General features: G+C 41.0%; 2 non-coding genes across 2 annotated transcripts; both read left to right on the forward strand.

The window, feature by feature from the left end:
* The first annotated feature begins 1,007 nt into the window (after positions 1-1,007).
* On the forward strand, positions 1,008-1,114 carry LOC141616475 (small nucleolar RNA R71). The gene has a single exon (XR_012530822.1). It is a non-coding gene; the product is annotated as a small nucleolar RNA R71 (small nucleolar RNA).
* Positions 1,115-7,383: 6,269 nt separating this feature from the next.
* LOC141615943 (small nucleolar RNA R71) lies at positions 7,384-7,490 on the forward strand. The gene has a single exon (XR_012530328.1). It is a non-coding gene; the product is annotated as a small nucleolar RNA R71 (small nucleolar RNA).
* The last annotated feature ends 332 nt before the right edge of the window (positions 7,491-7,822 follow it).

The following is a 7,822-nucleotide window of genomic DNA, read 5'->3' on the forward strand; positions in this document are numbered from 1 at the left end:
CTTGGCCTTCTCTTCACTTTTTTTGAAACTTCTTCTTTTGTTGGTTCTCCTTCCTTAGAGTTTCGCACAACTTCCTCTTTGTCACTAGCTTCCACAACTTAATCCTCAACTTGCTTCTTTGGTCCTTCATATCTCGTACCACTCCTCAAGTGAATGGCACTAACCGTTTCAATTCTTGGGGGATTACCTTGAGGTGGTAATTGCCCCTTTTGTCTTTGAGAGTTTGAAGATACTATTTAAGTCAATTGAGTTTCCAACATTTTTATGTGGGTTAGAATGTTGTTGATGATGATGTCCTTTGCTTGGCTATCTTTTTGCATTTGAGTGAAAAAATCTTGTTGATTCTTTTGCATTTGGAGGACCGCTTTTTGAACATCAAAACCTTGGTCATTTTGTTGATTGTATGGAATTTGATTTTGGTAACCTTGGTTTTGGTTGAAAAAGGGTATTTGATTTTGGTTTCTCATGGGAGGTAGGGTGTATGTTTGTTGAGGGTTTTGAACATTTTGGCTTTTGTATGAGAGATTTGGGTGGAATTTGGTGTTTTTATTGTAACAGTTGGAATAAAGGGTACCACTCTTGTATGCTTGAAAAGCATTCACTTGTTCATTTGTTCCCCTACATTCACTTTGGTCATGTCCCAAAGTTGCACAATTCTCACATATCTCACTTGGGATTTATGAAGATGCTACCATGGCATTAACATGATGCTTTGATGATTTTGAGGCTTCTTCAAGTTTAGCCATAGCCTTTTCAAACTTCAAGTTAATGGTATCAATATGAGCAGTAAGTTGAGCACCCAATTGAGTAATAGAGTCCACTTCATGCTTTCCTCCTCTAGTAGCCTTGCGAGGTCTACTATATTGTGAATTATGGACCGCCATTTCCTCTATGTTGTACTAAGTTTGATTATCGTCAACTTCGGTGAACATACCATTGATCCCATGTTGAGAATGTTTCTTGAGTAAAGACCATTCTAAAATTGTTGTACCAAGAACCACTCGCTAAGTCCATGATGAGGACATGAGCGACAAATTCCTTTGAACCGCTCCCAAGCCTCATACAAATATTCTTCATCCCTTTGCTTAAAACCCGTAATTTGAGCTCTTAGCATGTTAGTCTTTTCCGGAGGGTAGAATTTTTTGTAGAAAGCTAGAGCCAACTTCTTCCAAGAGTCAATTCCAAGAGTAGCCTTATCAAGGCTTTTCAACCATTGTTTTGCGGTGCCAATTAGAGAAAAAGGAAATAAGACCCTGATACCCGTCGTTGTAGGTACCAAAAATAAGATTTATAATTTCCTATTAAAACTAACCTAGGCTAGTGGTAACAGGGTCGAACCACAAGGAGGCGAATGTAATTTCTAATTGTCTAATTTAGTCTAGGGTAACGTAAGTGGGGGTTGAATTGATTTGGTCTATACTAATAGTAATAAAAGACAATAAACTAAATAAACGGATAAAACAGATAAAATAAAGGGTACTAAGATGGTCGGTTCACTATAGTTTCGGCGGCAGCAAAATAAGTCAGTCTAAATCAAACACATGAGGCGGGAAACAAGAGGTCCTCTCGGTCCACTCTTAACAGATAGCATCTTTCGATCTCGCTATAAGTCCCTAATATCACTAATACTGACTCTCGTCCTGAAAAGTGACTAAAAATCTAAACTTTACCTATCTTTCGATCTCAGCATAGTTTAGTCATTTTAATTGGTGGTCAAACAACTGTCCCTATCTCTCGATCTAATGGGTTAGTCAAAACCTAAACATTCAACTAGTCGTGTGCACTCGATTCGTCGAATAAAGAATTAAAACGATTAAAACGAAAGTAAAACCCCACGAGGTCAGTTGTCGACCAGGTATGGCAGTCGATCGACTGCCACACGATTCAGGCCGTGTTCATTCTACGCCGCCTACACTATAATTTGCCTACATCCTAGCACGACTAAATTAGCTACTCATACTAGGGACGATAACTACAATGAAATTAACGAAATAGACAGAAGAATTCATGCTTAAAACGAAAGAACAAACAATTAACAAAAACGATAATATTGGCTTTGGAAACTAACTAGCAATTTCTATACTATCAACGCGATAAAGATGAACTGAAATAGAACAGAAGGAATACCGAATTTGCAGAAGGATTGTAACGGTATGATTGAAAGCACAACGAAAATCCAATGCGAAATAATATCCCGACCCCTAATTATTTGATAAACTAAACTGAATGTAAAACTAGGTAAATTTCTGAATGAATATCTCTGTAAGCTAGGTTACGTTATATAGCAAATATACGTAACACTTATTATTAAAACCTAAACACAATGGGCTTCAAGTTCCTCGATCTTTTAATTCTCGTCTGAAGCAGCGATGTGGTCGATCGACCATGACACCTAGTCGATCGACTGAGATGCAGTGTACAGTAGCCTCTGGATCCCGTGAGTTGGTCGATCGACTGAAGGTAGTGGTCGATCGACTGCTTGAGCTGGTACTTGACTTCTATGATCTCGTGGATTTGTCTTTCGGGCTTTGAAATGCGCACCAAGCTCGTTCCTTAAGTGAATACTCCACCTCAAAATGCAATGCAGGATACTTGGGGACGGATTTAGCTCAATTTCCGTTGAATTCTTCACATTTCTGCAATAATGTACAAAAACACAGAAGTAGACGGAAATAGGGGAAATGGTAGATTAAACTACACAAATGAGCTCTGAAATGCGTGTAAAATGAGGTATAAAACATCATATAAAAGACACGCATCAAACTTCCCCAAACCAAACCCTTGCTTGTCCCCAAGCAAGAACTAGACTCGATCTAATGACCTAATGGAACGAGTTCAATCTCAGAGCGAATTACAACATGTAAAGCCTAAACCATTTTAATGCAACAACCAACAATCAATTAGTAATGTGAATCATGCAAATGAGTTATGAAGTCGTTAAAAACTGCTGAACCGTCAACCATAGAGAGTTATCAATTTGGACTCTCACGAGTCACTCATATCACACATAAGCACGGGTGAATATATAAGAGGATAGAAAGAATTCATTTTGTAGTGACACTCACCTAACTACGACCTATAAGAACATGCCTGCAATCTAATATGAAAGTAATCTCTATAACCGTACATATGCATTCCAACCAACAAAAGACCATGACACATGCCGAGGTATATATGTGGATATGTGAGGTATGGGTAAGAAGAGGCAAAATATTTATGGAAAAGTGGAGGTACATGTGATCAAGCTAGTACCAAAACGGAACCATATGGCAACATCCAACTTCTTGCTCATAAGTCAAACGAAACGGTGTTGTAGCAAGCACAAATCTCACAATCTCCAGTATTAAAGTAATCAACTAACTCCCCATAAGATACTAATGCAACATGGGAGCAAAAATCGCCAAAAGATAAATATTTTGAATTTATGCGAATTGATTTCATCTTTTCTTTCGAACCTCAGTCGATCGACCAGAATTGGCAGTCGATCAACTGCTATGAACAGTACAGAACTCTTTTTTTTTTCATTTTTTTTTTCATTTTTTTCTTTTTGTTTCTTTTTCTTTCCTTTCAACTTCTTTCCTTCTTCATTTCATCTTACCAACAAAATCTCAAATAAGAGCAAATGCTACCAAAAACTAAGTAACAATCCCAAGAACATAGACTACTAGCTTGACAAAGGACAGGCTAAATGTAGGATGTAGTAAATAGGACAAAAAGGATATTTTTGGCAGTGTGGAGTTTATGGGCATAATGAATAAAGGGAAACCTCTACCACATGTGTCGACAAACCACAAACCGAATGCATACAGGTATTAAGCAGATTAAGTTCATATTTATGCACATTTATGTAACATGCCTCATAAGGAGTACTACTCACATCCTAGATAAACTGGTCATAGATGTCACCAGTTATAGGCTCTAAATCATAGAAATATGATGTAGCTTGCCAAAATCTAAGCCAAGTCTCAAGTTCAGCAAATAATTAACGAAAACTCGTAGATATGCACTTATACGATTCTACTAATAACATGTCAATTAAGCACGGCTTAGGCAAAAACAAATGCAAATGCCGTGTCATCATTGAAATACTACCGTTCCTACTCGACCTATATGCTAAAATAAACGTGCATTTTTTTGAATTTTGATGAAATTTTTCAATTTTTTTGGATGTTTCGTATATATATATGAAATGAAAATTCAATGCAAAACAAAATGTAAACGTGAATGCAAGCAAATGATATGCGACGCAAAACCCTTCCCCAAACCAAATCGCACAATGTCCCCATTGTGCAAAATCATGTAATGAAGAAAAGAGAAACGGGAATTTGCGAGAAAATTAAATAAATAAAACATGAAGTAAAGACTTAGAAACTCACAAGACTTTAAGCGCAGCAAAGGAAACCTCCCCAAACCAGCGTGAGCTAGGAGGTTTCAAAGAGAGCTTGATGCTACTACCAATAAGTACCTAAAAAGACAAACATAGAACCACGCATAAAACCGAGAAAGCAATGAAGGAGCGGTAATTATGTGCAAAGTTACGAAAATGGAATAAATCAGAAATGAGTCGGGAAATAAAATAGAGTAGAAAACTCCCTTAATCCCGTAAAACGACCCAACACAGCAGGGGAAAGGTCGTGAACAGGTACAGCAGCGGCAGTGGTCGATCGACCATAGATGGCAGTCAATCGACCAAAGTGAACAGGAACAGAAACTCCTGAGATGCGCAACTCAGTCGATCAACCATGGAAAGCAGTCGATCGACTGGGAAAGTTGCTGTAACTTTCTGATTTCTTCGTAATTGCTCAATTACTTGAGCTAATGAGGTCTAAAAACCTGCAAATGCACAATAATACGCGCCCAAAATTGCGCAAAACCCAAACCAAAGTCTAAAGCGTATAAAATCCTAAGCAATAGAGATAAATGCGAAGTCTCGCGCACACAAAATACGGTAAATAGTCTTAAAAGCAATAAAGTAAATGTTTGATAAAGCATTTGATCAACTAATAGTTGATCAAGAATGGCCATGGTACGGCCAACTTCGTCGGCTTCTGGCTACTAGAGGTAGCCTCAACGATGCTCATCTTCTTAGCCGCACCCTTCTTAGCTTCAACATCCGCCGAACTCAACGGGTCAACAGCCTCTATATCTCCCCAGTCAATGATCTCTTCGGACTCGTCAGAATCCATATCGGACTCTCTCACTTTGACCGGCTCATCATCAACTTCCTCATCAGTGCCATAGTTAAGGCAACCAAGACCTCCTCTTTGAATGATCGGCTCCTTCACAGCTGGAGCGACTTGCGGCCCTTCCTTCCCCAAACCAGCTCCTGCAATATCAGAAATAGACAAATCTTCCTCTAATTTGCTCCCAATCTGGGGCGGAGGGGTTATGACAGGAATAGGAGTAGAGACAGGCATATCAGGAAGCACAAAGTATGATTTCTTTTCAGAAACCGTGTTACAGGTGACAGGCCACATGAGGTCTTTCTTCCTAGCTGTTTGGGCGAAGACAATAGAATGCTTCCCCACTTTGAAGGTCAGGGTCCCAGAACCAACATCAATAACTGCACCAACAGTGTGCAGAAATGGCCTACCTAGAATGATAGGTATGTGGGCATCCTCAGGCATGTCAAGTACGACAAAGTCAATAGGGAAGAAAAACTTCCCTATTTGCACGGGGATGTCCTCTAAGACTCCTATTGGCTGGACCGCAGATCGGTCAGCCATCTGGACTGTCATGTCGGTCACTGCAAACCTAGTCAATTTTAGCTTGCTAGCAAGACTTAAGGGTATGACGCTAATGCTAGCTCCTAGGTCACATAATGTCTTCTCAATAGAGAAGGTACCTATATTAGAAGGAACGGAAAAGCTACCCGGGTCCTCTAGCTTATGAGGTGCAGTGTGAGTCAAGTAAGAACAAGTTTCCTCAGTTAGTGCAATAGTATGCACGGTTTCAAGTGACCTCTTTTTAGAAAGCAATTGCTTCATGAACTTCATATTAGCGGGCACTTGATTCACTAATTCAAGGAAAGGTACTTGTACGTTAAGACTACGAACAACATTTTCAAATTTACTGAAAGATACCTGTTCCTTTGTCGGCACTAGTCTCTCTGGATATGGGGCTGTAAGAAGTAGTTTAGCCCTCTCCTCTAAGTCACGCATGCCGGCATCCCTGGACTTAGGCTGAAAGTCCACCACCTTCTCCTTATTGAAGCTTGAACCCTCTTCAGACCGTCTCAAATGTGAGCCATTGACCGACATTGGGTCGAACTTCGGAATCGGGACGGACCCATCAGCACTCGGGTCTTGCCCCAATACTTTCGGAGTTGTCGTACCCCGAAATAAGTGGTCTCTCAAATTATTGGGCATTGGAGGACGAAATTTCTCAATATCAGCAGTGGCCTCAGTCGATCGACCACTTTGCTCAGTCGATCGACTGAGATCTACAGTTCCAGAAGCTCCTGTAACCCGCACTTTAGTCGATCGACCGGGTTTATCAGTCGATTGACTGATATACCTGGTAGACGCCTTTTTCTTTGTATTACTCGTTACAGGTTTATTCTGACTCGGTTTCGCCTCATCTTTTGCAGTGGCATCCTCGACCATAGCAGGCCCCTCCAGGGTAGACCCACTCCTCAAAGTTATGGCATTTAGGGTCTCTTTCTGGTCAGTTTGAGTCGGTAAGTGTCCCGGAGCTCGAGTGGTACTCTTGCTAGCCAATTGAGCAATTTGGCTTTCTAAAAGTTTCATTCCAGCCTCTCTAGCTTGGGACTCCTTTTGCAACATATTCTTCAACTCAGCAAACTCTGAATTTTGAGATTGTTGCTGCGGCACCACATAGGGAGGTTTTTGATATTGTTGTTGCTTATGATGAGGGGGTACATAGGCTTCGTGCTGCTGCTGTTGCGGAGGTAGAGTTGGATTTAGGACATTCTGGCTACTCTACCTCAAGTTGGGATGAACATTAGGCTCATAGTAGGTGTTTGTCTGCCTATAGTGTTGAAAGGCAGCACAAGACACGAAAGGACTAGGACAATTCTCTGAGATATGTCCCTCTGCTCCACACCTTCTACAGACGAAAGGACCGTCTGACACAGCATTTACTTGGTAAATACCTCCTTTTGAAGCTCCTCCCAGTTCATACTTGTCAAATCTCGCAGTGAGTGCTTCAAGTGCAGCAATAGAAGGAGATTCAGCACTCCTCCTTTGATTCCCCCTGGAATTCCCGTACTCAGCCTTGTGGGTGGCTAAGTCATCAATGATCTTCCACCCCTTAGTCTCTCCCATATTCTCAGCAAATCGGCCGTTGGCTGCAGCATCCAAAATAGCCCTCTAATCGTCATACAGCCCGTTATAGAACTGATTGCAAAGACTCCATTTTTCGAACTCATGGTGCGGTATGGTTTGCACCAACTTCTTGAAACGAACCCATGCTTCATGAAAATTCTCATCCGGCCCTTGTTTAAAGCTCGTGATCTCAGCTCTAATGGCATTCGTCTTCGAGGCAGAGAAGTACTTTTTGTAGAATGCCAGGGCTAAGGAATTCCAGTCGGTGATCCCATGAGCGGCTCTGTCCAGATCTCTGTACCACTCCCTTGCAGCATCATGGAGTGAGAATATAAACATAGTCTCCTTTATCTGGTCCTGGGTCACACCGGTCGGTGGGGGTATAGAGCAAAGACGATGAATCGATAAATATCTCCATATGCTTGGCTGCATCTTCATTTGCAGCTCCCCCGAACTGGTTCCTCTCAACTAGGTTGATATAGGAAGGCTTTGGTTCGAATTTCCTATCAGCTCCAGGTAATTCGAATCCCTTGTAA

Source organism: Silene latifolia, chromosome 11 (assembly GCF_048544455.1).
Source record: "Silene latifolia isolate original U9 population chromosome 11, ASM4854445v1, whole genome shotgun sequence".
NCBI lineage: Eukaryota > Viridiplantae > Streptophyta > Magnoliopsida > Caryophyllales > Caryophyllaceae > Silene > Silene latifolia.